The sequence below is a fragment of the Glycine soja genome, chromosome 1 (assembly GCF_004193775.1).
Source record: "Glycine soja cultivar W05 chromosome 1, ASM419377v2, whole genome shotgun sequence".
In the NCBI taxonomy this organism is placed as follows: Eukaryota; Viridiplantae; Streptophyta; class Magnoliopsida; order Fabales; family Fabaceae; genus Glycine; species Glycine soja.
In genome coordinates, this window is record NC_041002.1 from 13,018,302 (window position 1) to 13,030,127 (window position 11,826).

At 33.6% G+C, this 11,826-nt stretch overlaps 1 long non-coding RNA gene across 1 annotated transcript; it reads right to left on the bottom strand.

Moving 5' to 3' along the window:
- Positions 1-9,529: 9,529 nt before the first annotated feature.
- Positions 9,530-9,968, bottom strand: LOC114404842. The gene is made up of 2 exons (XR_003665150.1): positions 9,865-9,968; positions 9,530-9,778 (listed from the first exon to the last, which is right to left on the bottom strand). It is a non-coding gene; the product is annotated as an uncharacterized LOC114404842 (long non-coding RNA).
- Between the last annotated feature and the right edge of the window lie 1,858 nt (positions 9,969-11,826).

Genomic DNA, 11,826 nt, shown 5'->3' on the forward strand with positions numbered 1-11,826 from the left:
GATTTCCTTTGTTCCGGAAACCTTTCTTTTCTCATGTGCACTCAAACCCAACCTTCGGGTTCGAAGACAACCTTCTTTCTCCCTTTGTTGGCTTGTTTAGCATAGCTTTTATTTCTCCTCTCAATTTGATTTTTGACTCTCTCATGAAGCTTCTTCACATAGTCCGCCTTTGCTTGACCTTCTTTATGCTTAAAAACATAAACATTATGCATAGGCAAAAGATCAACAAGAGTTAGTGGGTTAAAACCATAAACAACTTCAAAAGGAGAACAATTAGTGGTGCTATGAACAACTCTGTTGTAAGCAAACTCAACATGGGGTAAACAAGCTTCCCAAGTTTTTAAGTTCTTCCTCAAAATTGTCCTAAGTAAAGTTCCTAATGTCATATTAACAACTTTCGTTTGCCCATCGGTTTGTGGGTGACAAGTGGTTGAAAATAACAATTTAGTGCCCAACTTGCCCCACAAAGTCCTCCAAAAATGGCTTAGAAACTTAGAGTCCCTATCACTAACAATGCTCCTTGGTAAATCATAGAGTTTCACAATCTCCTTGAAAAACAAATCAGCCACATGGGAAGCATCATCAACTTTTTTACATAGAATAAAATGGGCCATTTTAGAAAACCTATCAACAACCACAAAAATGGAATCTCTATCACTGCTTGTTTTTGGCAGCCCCAAAACAAAATCCATGGATAAATCAATCCAAGGATACTCCGGTATTGGCAATGGAGTATATAATCCATGAGGCTTTACCTTAGACTTTGCCTTTTTACATACAATGCAATGTTCACAAAATTTCTGCACATCCTTTTTCATATGAGGCCAATAAAAATGTTTTTGTAATGTTTCTAGAGTCTTTTGGACCCCAAAATGCCCCATTAAACCTCCTTCATGTGCTTCACAAACAAGCAAATTTCTTGTAGAACATTTAGGCACACACACAATTTTTTTTCTTTGAAAAGAAAGCCTTCATGTCTAAAGAAACCATTTTCTGAAAATTTTTCACAATTTTTAAAATTTTTTCAAAAGTTTCGTCGTTTTCATACATGTTTTTCAAACATTCAAGACCAATCAATTTTGTTTCAAGCATAGAAAGTAATGCATGACACCGAGAAAGAGCATCGACTACAATATTACCTTTTCCCCTTTTATGTTTGATAACATAAGGGAATTGCTCTAGGAATTCCACCCACTTCGCATGCCTTTTGTTAAGCTTGCCTTGCCCCTTGATATATTTGAGGGACTCATGGTCACTATGAATGACAAATTCCTTGGGATAAAGGTAGTGTTTCCATGTTTTCAAAGCCCGTACTAAGGCATACAACTCCTTATCATAAGTTGAATAGTTAAGGGTAGGACCACTTAACTTTTCACTAAAATAAGCAATTGGATGGCCTTCTTGCAACAACACAGCCCTAATCCCAACATTTGAAGCATCACACTCAATTTCAAAAGATTTTTGAAAGTTTGGCAACGCAAGTATGAGGGCATTAGTTATCTTTTGCTTAAGAACATTGAAAGCTTCTTCTTGTTTCTCTCCGCATGTGAAACCAACATTTTTCTTGAGCACTTCATTGAGAGGTTCGGCCAATGTGCTAAAATCCTTCACAAATCATCTATAAAAACTTGCTAAGCCATGAAAACTCCTCACCTCGGTCACGAACTTAGGTGTAGGCCATTCTTGAATAGCCCTAACCTTCTCCTCATCAACTTGCACTTCTTTTGAACTTACAACAAATCCAAGAAACACAACATGGTTAGTACAAAAGATGCATTTTTCAAGATTGGCATACAATTGTTCTTCTCTAAGCACACACAAGACAGATTTTAAATGATCAATATGCAAATCAAGTGAAGTGCAATAAATAAGAATATCATCAAAGTATACCACAATGAACTTTCCTATGAACTCTCTCAAGATATGGTTCATTAATCTCATGAAAGTGCTAAGAGCGTTAGTTAGGCCAAAAGGCATAACCAACCATTCATACAAACCATATTTTGTTTTAAAAGCAATTTTCCATTTATCCCCTTCTCTAATCCTAATTTGATTGTATCCACTTTTTAAATCGATTTTAGAGAAGTAACATGCACCATGCAATTCATCAAGCAAATCATCAAGCCTAGGTATAGGATGCCTATATTTAATGGTGATGTTATTAAGGGCTCTACAATCAGAACACATGCGCCATGTTCCATCCTTTTTAGGGACCAAAATCACCGGGACAGCACAAGGACTCATACTATCTCTTACCCAACCTTTGCTAATGAGTTCATCCACTTGTCTTTGAATCTCTTTGGTTTCTTGTGGATTACTTCTATAGGCTGGCCTATTGGGCAAATAAGCTCCTGGAATGAGATCAATTTGATGCTCAATTCCCCTCAAAGGTGGTAGTCCACTTGGCACATTTGATGGAAACATATCTTGAAAATCCTGCAAAAGAGTTTTAACCCTAGAAGGCACTTCAAAATCATCAAAAGTGTTAGTGGTCAAAATTTGATTTTTGCAAAACAAGATGTATAGTGACTGTTTAGCACGAAACAACCTCTTGACCTCACTTTTTATGGCTAAATAGCTCTCCCTCACTTCAGTGTTTCACTCTTCTTTTGTTCACTCTTTTTCCTCTCATGTGTTTCCCTCTTTTTCTCACTCTCAAGTGTTTTGCTCACTTTTTCTTTTTCTCTTTTCTCTTGAAGAAGTTTTTCTCTCATTTTCTTTTGATCCTCACACACTTCTTGTGGACTCAATGGTTTCAGCATAATCTTTTTGTCTTGGTGCATGAAAGAGATCTTGTTGGTGTAACCGTCATGACTGGCTCTTTTATCAAATTGCCATGGTCTCCCCAAAAGTAAGTGACTGGCCTCCATAGGAACAACATCACAAAGTACCTTATCATTGTATTTCCCAATGGAAACATCCACTTCAACTTGCTGCCTTACTTGTACCTCCCCATCCTTACTAAGCCATTGAAGTTTGTATGGCCTAGGATATGGTTTAGTAGCTAAATTTAGATTTGACACTAATCTAGCACTAGCCACATTGGTGCAACTAACTCCATCAATGATCACCATGCACACCTTGCCATTGATTAAACATCTAGTGTGAAAGATATTTTCTCTTTGGCTCTCCTCCTTATGCTTTAATTGACCACGAAGTAACTGTCTAATCATCAACAAATATCCCTCCGGAGTCTCCTCTTCCTCTACGTACTCACTCTCCTCTTCCTCTTAAACATCAGATTCACTTATATATTCTCCATCTCTAAGAACCATGGACCTTTTGTTAGGGCACTCATAAGCATAGTGTCTTAGGCCTTGGCACTTGAAACACTTCACATCTCTACTCCTTTTAGAGGGTTCCTCTTGGGACTTTGAGCGAGTTTTGATGGGGTAGGTGTGGAACTACTAGAAGTAGCAGCCCCATCTTTCTTACCTTTGTTTTTCCAACTAGAAGAACCAAAGTTGGTAAAACTCCTCTTAGTCACTCCTTTCCTTTTTAATTGTTTCTCTACTTGGATTGCTTTGTGAAGCAAATCATCCATTTCAACAAACTCCTGTAGCTCAACAATATCATTAGTTAAACCATTAAGAAATCGAGCCATAGTTACCTCCTCATCTTCTTCAATCTTTGCTTGAATCATGAGCACATCCATTTCCTTGAAATACTCCTCAACCCCCTTGTTGCCTTGGGTTAGTTTTTGGAGCTTGAATTTCAAATCCCTTGAGTAACTAGCCGGCACATACCGCTTCCTCATGATCCTTTTCATCTCCGCCCATGTATCAACCATTTCTTGCTCTCTCCTTTTGTAGCTTGTTCCACCACACAAGAGCATAGTCGGAAAACTCTATGGCGGCAAGCTTCACCTTTTGGTCCTCCTCATAGTTGTTGCATGAGAAAACATGCTCTATTTTCATCTCCCACTCCAAGTAGGCCTCTGGATCATTCTTTCCTTTAAAGGGAGGAATGTTGAGTTTAATACCATCAATTCAGTTTTATCTAGGAACACCATCATTCCCTCTTCTCCTCCTTTCTTCTTCATTATGATCTCTATTCTCCATTTGATCCAACCTCTCATGGAGCGCATCATCTCATTGTTTCATTAACCTCTCCAAATGTTGCATCAAAGTTGGCATTTGGAATTGCGAAAGCCCCACTCCATCATTAGGATTTGTTCCTACCATCTCAAACAAACAAATCAAACGTAACAAGACAATTATAGTTGTTGTTTGAATACCTCACCCACTCAAGTGAATCACACAATTATGGCTTTTCTCTAATGAAACACTCTTGCCTTTTACCACTCTAATTCCCCTTGAGTTCTTAGGCAATTCAAGAGATTATGGCCACAACAAAGGCTAGAGAGACAAGGAAAGGTTAACCAAGAAAAAGGCTAACAATGTTTTTAGGCACAAATGAAGGAAATAAAATTCAGAATTTAGGAATTCAAGTAACAATCCTTCATGCAACCAATATATTACCTTAAAGAGATTTTTTTTTTAAATTCTTCAAGCATGAACCATTCAACCCATTTTTTTAATTTTGCTTATACAAATTTCTGCTTTTTTTTTTTGTAACAAAGAAATCAAAAGGCTTAACTTTTGCAATGGTTCAGCCTAAAAAAAATATGAATAAGAAGGTAATATAAATGGCAAAGAGAATAAAGAAGGGTGTTACCCAATATTTCCAGCAAAGGAAGTATTGTTCCTAGAACCGGAGCTCTGATTACCAAATGATATGAACCTTCATTGCACAAAGGCTGACTTAGGATCGTCTAGGATTAAACCTTGATGGAAAATGTGGAAATTGATTAAGGAAAGGATGGAAAATTGGCAAGATTTAAGGGTTGGGCGGTGGCCAATTTCGTGGGCCTTAATAAGGTGGTTCTTGGCATAAAATGGAAGAATGAGATGATAAAATGTAGGTAAAGTGGGGGCAGGACAAAAATATAGAAATGACAATAACTCAAGCTACAGGGCTCCAAATGAGGTGATTCCAAAACGAGCTGAAAGATCTCATTTTGAAATTCAATTTAGGCTCAAGAATCACTTAATTTGAGCGTGTAAATGGGAGTTATGGCCACGAGTTAATTCTAGGCAAAAGTGGATTTTCTGGAATTATGGTTTGAAAGAACAAGGTTGAAGATGAAAGAAAGGAAAGAATCACTCTTTCCGGTGAGGGCAACACACAAAGATTGTGAAAGTCCTTTGATATAGTCAGGGTGTTCTCGAATCACTCAAGAACTTAGGAGGATCACTCTCACTAAGATAAAATAGATAAACTCTAATTTTCTGAATAAAACTCAACTTGTGTTTATTGATAAAATGGTTCAGCTTATATAGAAGCTTTACATCAGATTTTAGTAATGATCCACTAACCTAAAATTAAAAAAAAAACTTAATGCCACTAACCTAGGGAATTAAAAGAACTTAATGGCTGAATGTAACTAAAATTGTGGCAACCAAAAGTCACCCCCACAGCCATCAAGCTAGCCACCATTTGGTCTCCCAAAAGGCTGATGCCTAGGTTGCCAATTGGGCCCTTATTACAACTTGAACTAAACCAAACTAAAGCCATTTTAGTTTATTAATCCAAAACATATTTTGGTCAGCCAACTTTACAAGGATTGGGCCATTATGTAGATAAACTAGACACTCTAAAATTGAGACAAAGTGGTGCCATTTAGTCCTCCTCCATTTGGGCCATGATACAACTCACAACCTTGGATTGTTTTCCTTGAAACTTGGGCTTGTATTCAAATAGTATGGACAACACTTGTTGAAGAGCTTCCTTGGCTTTCCTTGCTCTAGCCCTTGTCATAGGTCCTCCAAGTCCTTCAAGTGGATCCTTGCCCTTGCTCTTGGTCATGTCCTCATCAGTAAGTCAGTTTATATTATGGTTTATTACCTAATTTATTGTTTTAAATTCATACATAGTTTACTTTATTTTAACAACAATATGCATATGACTGAGACAAGTATGCGAGTAGGGAATGCTGATGTGTATGGATTCCTTGAGCCACAGTCCATACAGAGATCTGGACAATTGCAATTTGAATCAGAAAGTTATATTAAGAACTGGATGCAAAATTCAAATAGGGATGTGTACCTAGGAGCCTACTTGAATGGGTAAGTTAAACTGAACAAATGAATTTAAATAATGTTTAATAAATTATATTGTTCTCCAGTGCAGTGCACATTTCCAAATGGTCGTCATTTTGCCTAAGGAAAATGTTGTCATCTGGTTTTGTTCGTTGCATAATAGGTTAGACAACTACCTGAAAGGAATTATTAACAGGTTAGTTATATTTTTCAATACATTTACATTAACATTAGTCAGGAATATCAATATTTTAATTGTACAATACGCATCCATGTTTGTATTGAACAATGCTTTGAAAAGATTTGACGATACTCCACAAAGTAAATCTAAGGCTGCTGTTAGGTGGATTGTTGTTAAAGTAAGCCATTTAAAAAATGCTTCTAGTTATATTTTAATACTGTGTAGACAAATTTGTACTTAACATTGAATATCTAAATTTCATAATGTATTTAGTGTAATAGACAAAAAGGAAGCACTGAGTGTGAGTAGTACGTCAAGCACTGGATGTCAACTATAATCTTAGGAAGTTTCAAGAATAATTGGGAAACGATAATTGTTTAATGCAAACATATTTCATTTTGTTATAATTGGTATTATATATTATTAACTTATGTTTTATTATAATATGCAATATTTCAATGATGTTAGACCATTGAAACTAGAGAGATTGAAGGCGCTTCACATTTAGTGGGCAAGCTACTATTTGAAACTTAAAAATGAAACAATTAGTGTTTAACTAATTTTGGAATTGTAGTTTTGTTAATTTACATTTTTTACAATTCATGTTATATGCACACTAAATATTCTTTTAATTCATAGTAAATATTCAATTTTTATGGAATTTATGCTAAAAATTGTTTGAAAACAAAATGGAAATTATCTGTTGTGGTTTTGCTTTTAAATTTGCAGGTTAATTTGGGATTATTAAAAAAAAACAGACATCACATTAAAAAAATCCAAAAAATAAAATCGGTTTTTAATAAAAGCCGATGTTGTATGTATATATTAACATTAGTTTTTGTAAAAACTAATGTTAAGCTTCATTCACAACACCAGTTGTTAACCGATGTTGTTGTTGAACATACAACATTGGTTTTTTTTACCAAAAACCAATGTCGTTTATCAGACAACAACATCAATTTTTACTAAAAACTGATGTTGTTGGCTGACTAAAAAGCTGATGTTAATATATACATACAACATCGTTTTCTAGTAAAAACCGATGTTATATGTATATATTAACAATGATTTTTCCAAAAACCGATGTTAATGATTTTTCCAAAAACCGATGTTGTATGTATAAGTTAACATCAGTTTTTGGTAAAAACCGATGTTGATGTGAAGATATATATGACTTTTTTTTAATTCTTACTATATAACATCGATTTTTTAAAAAATCAATGTTGTCATTTTTATGTTAATATCGATTTTGGAAAACCAATGTTAACGGTATTACTTTCAATGTCGGTACTTTCAACATCGGTTAAAAGCATATCTTCTAGTAGTGACATATGACACGTAATAGAACTAGCTTAGGTCTTGAGTTTGTTAAACAGCTAGACCTATTTAATCAAAACCTTAAGCATTTCCAATAAGAGATCTTGCACTGAGATCTTAGCCTCAAGATCTAATTTTACTAACATCCATTATTGGAGCAGGATATGGGGAGATCCAGTTCTTATAGTAAAACTGTCAAAACATGCATCCATTTAAAAAAAGATTTTTTACTTTATCTCTCCGCGAGATTGATTTGCATCCAATTCTTGGAGGATGAGATCTTGAAAACGATATAAGATCTCAAAATGATATTTACTATTGGAGTAAATAATGGACGAGATCTTCAAAGTGATAAAAAATTGTGGAATCCAACAAAAAAATGACTAAAATCTCAAAATGAGACTTCTAAGGGAGATGCTTAGGCCTAGCCTATTTTCACAACTACCTAGAAGATACCCATGATTTGGTACCAAAAACATTATTTTTACATTATATTTGATATTGTGTAAACAAAAATTCTCTTTGATTTTAATTTTTACAATTTTTGGGTTGTATTAACTTTTTATAATATTTCTTAGATAACTGATTAGGGCATTGGTTAGCTTTAATCTATAACAATACATGACAATAACACTAAGTGTAATTCTGTAAAAAAAAAACAATAATCTATAACAGTAATAATAAATATAACAACATAGACATATCTCCATTTAATCTCTAGTTTTTCTTAGAACTTTTTAACCTTCATCTGCTATTGCAAACTGTCATGCTATCTTTTTAGCTAGACATTTTTAACCTTCAACTATTTATTTTTTGTGAATTCCTTTAACTGAGATTACAAATTATCTTTCTATTATATTTCAACCTCTCGCGTAAGTTACATGCATGCATGTTTAATTACGTGGTGAACTTTCAAAAAGCGTGTAAAATACATAAAATATCACTGGGATACCAAATAACTTAACAATCAACATGAAAATTTGATGGAGTTCTCTTCATCGCGCAACACAAAACCCGAACGCACGCTTACCTCTTAACGATTTTAATTTCTAGGAACATGCTTTTTCTCGTGGGTGCAGTTTAATTGATAATGCTTGAGTTTGTGGGAAAATGCTTAACTTGATTAGGTCTCATCAAGTGGTGGATGCATGCATTATATATATTATTGCCCCCACATAAATTTTTAAATAAATGTAAAAATTATTTTAAAAAATTATACTAATTTATTATTTTATTATTTTAATTTTTATAGTATTGATAATAAAAAAGTTATAAAACATTTCTTAATCTATCACTACTAGAAAAATTGGATTTTAAGTCGGTTCTTATGCCCATGTCACGACGGTTTTTAACCGTCGTTAATGCCAACGTCGTAAAATGTATGAGCTATTTTACGACGGTTATGGAAACCATCGTTGTAAGGTTTTAATACTATGACGGTTATCTATAACCATCTTAATATGTGCCAAATATTACAACGTTTCTTCTATAACCGTCTTAAAGTGCAAAGATAATTTTGGGTTATAAAGACGGTTACGATAACCGTCTTAGTAGGTGACAATCAAAATTTACATTTTAAGACGGTTTTGAGGACCGTCTTTGTATGTTATCCCAATTTACGATGGTCTTTGTGACCGTCTTAGATGACATGTCAAGACTGCATACGAAGACGTTTTATGGGAAACGTCTTTGTATGTTATGCCAATTTATGACGGTTATGGAAACCGTCTTTGTAGGTCTACATTATGTTGTCATTTTACGACGTTTTAGGGAACCGTCTTTGTATGTCTAATTTTTTTTTTATTTACTTCGTTTTATTGATGCAATTTTTTTTACATTGATCTCTGGTACCTATAAATTATATCAGACCATGCAAATTAAATAATAACATCAAATGAAATCTGAACAATAGCATCAAATGACATAATTGTAGCCAACAATTGTAGCCATGCAAATTGAATACCCTTTTTTGAATTAATGATCCTCTAATGTATCCAACATACAAAGTTGTAGCCATAATTGTTCTAATTCTTTGATGAAACCACAGGAAAAATGTACTTGTACATAATACAAATCAAATTTAGCAACTGCTTTTCTTAAAAGATAAAAAGTAAGTTGCCCATTTTTGTCGAACTGATGTGATGGCCTCCATGTCTAACGATGAACCATCAGAGAACCACTACAAAATTAACATTAGAAAAAATTATTAGTAACTTAACAAATATTAACCAAAGTTACAATTGTAACTCCATGCATTATGTTTACCTTGTGCCAGTCATCTTTCAAACCGGCAGTCACGATGCACCACATCCAGTGCATGACATAATATCCGCACTCAAACCCTCCACTTTGCACATTAGTCTACATATAACATTTTTAATGGTTACTTAACATTCAACACTTAATGTATGAGAAAAACGGTTCACTACAAACAAGTACTGATTACCTTGGGTTCAACCCACCGAGGTTCAACCCACCGAAGAAGACTATGGAGCTTGTGATTAATGGAATAAGGGACAACCATGTTGTATGGCATCAACATTTATGTAGATGAGTTATAACTAGATAGACTAGCTTTGGATAATTCTCCTTCACATTTTAAATAATATAAATTTCAAAATAATAATGTTTGAAGGGTATGTTCGAGTTCTACTCCGAATTGTTCTAATCTAATGTTATATATTCTTTTAAATAATATAAATTTCAAAATAATAATGTATTAATTATACAATTTTTTTATTTAATAAATAATGTTTTTTCTAATATGATATTATATTTATATTGATATCATTTATCTTTAATATTCTAAAATATATCTTAATTATAACTATATACTTCGCTAAACTTATAATTTAATTATGCATATATTTTCTTTATAAGGACTACATATAATCTTAAGATTAATATATTATGTTAACAAATCAGGTTAACTTGATCTTATCTCAAATATATTATTAGGTATGCCAAAAATTTGAATTCACAGATTGGTCTCTGTCAAAATTTTAGACTGAATGGCAGTCTAAAATTGAGATGGAGATTAACTTGGGCCTCCGTTGGTGTGGGCCTTAATCTGGGCCATTGGGGGCCCAGTGGCAGAAGAACTTTCAAGAAACTATAAGTAGGCGTGAAGGCTGGCTAGTGACTCACACAGTCACAGTCATTGAGATGGAGATTAACTTGTAACTAAATTAGCTTCGACTTAGACCTAGACATGTGTTTAAAGATTGTACAAAAGCAAGGCAGATTTCTGACAGGGTTTGTGAGATTAGGATTGATTCACAGAGCAATTCGTAGATAGTAAAAACAAAATTAAAGATAGTACGTACGGATAAGAAAAATATATTCAAGCATATATATATATATATATATATATATATATATATATATATATATATATATATATATATATATATATCAACAATTTTTGGACAAAAAAACAAACCAACTTTATTGTTTAGTCAGAGGGTTAACTTGGTTGTTGTTTAGGCTAGGTGTCCAATATACTTGGTCTTGTGCCGTCTATAGTGAGATGACAATGACCAATGACCACCCTTTTTAACATTAAAAAATATCAAAATATACTATCACCTGAGTGAGATGACAATAAGTGGAGAAAGCAATGGGTGGAGAAGAATGTATAAATCATGTTTTAAAGGACTCGGCAGGATTTGGAGATTTATACAAGTGGGGTGCTAATAAATTCAATATGTAATTTTTATATACTAAAGATCAAATATAAATATCCTACTTCCTCAATATACACTACCAAATGAATGATCAAATATCAACATTCAAAAGATTTATTGTACAAGATTAGTTGGTCATACAATGATGTATACCTTACATTGCATGTTTGTTACTTTAATTCCAGTTCAGAATGTTTTAAAGTCCCTCCTTCTCAGTGTATCTAATTGTTCTTCAGCAAAAGCAGTTTCCGGAAAAACAGTGCAAGTATATATGTCCCTATTTAAACTAGACTACCACCATAACTCATCCCTGCCTGCCCCCTCAACATATATATAAACAGTTGAAACTTGAAAGTAATTCATATTTCAAAATACTAAATTTCCTAATGTCTGTCCAATCCACTCATCATCAAGAATCCCCTTATATTCTGGTCAATTGAAAATTAATTACAGATAAGAATGGTTGAAATGTGTATTAACAACCTTGGCTATACTCCAAGAAAGGATTTTGAAATTTCTGTACATTCATTTATTAGGGATT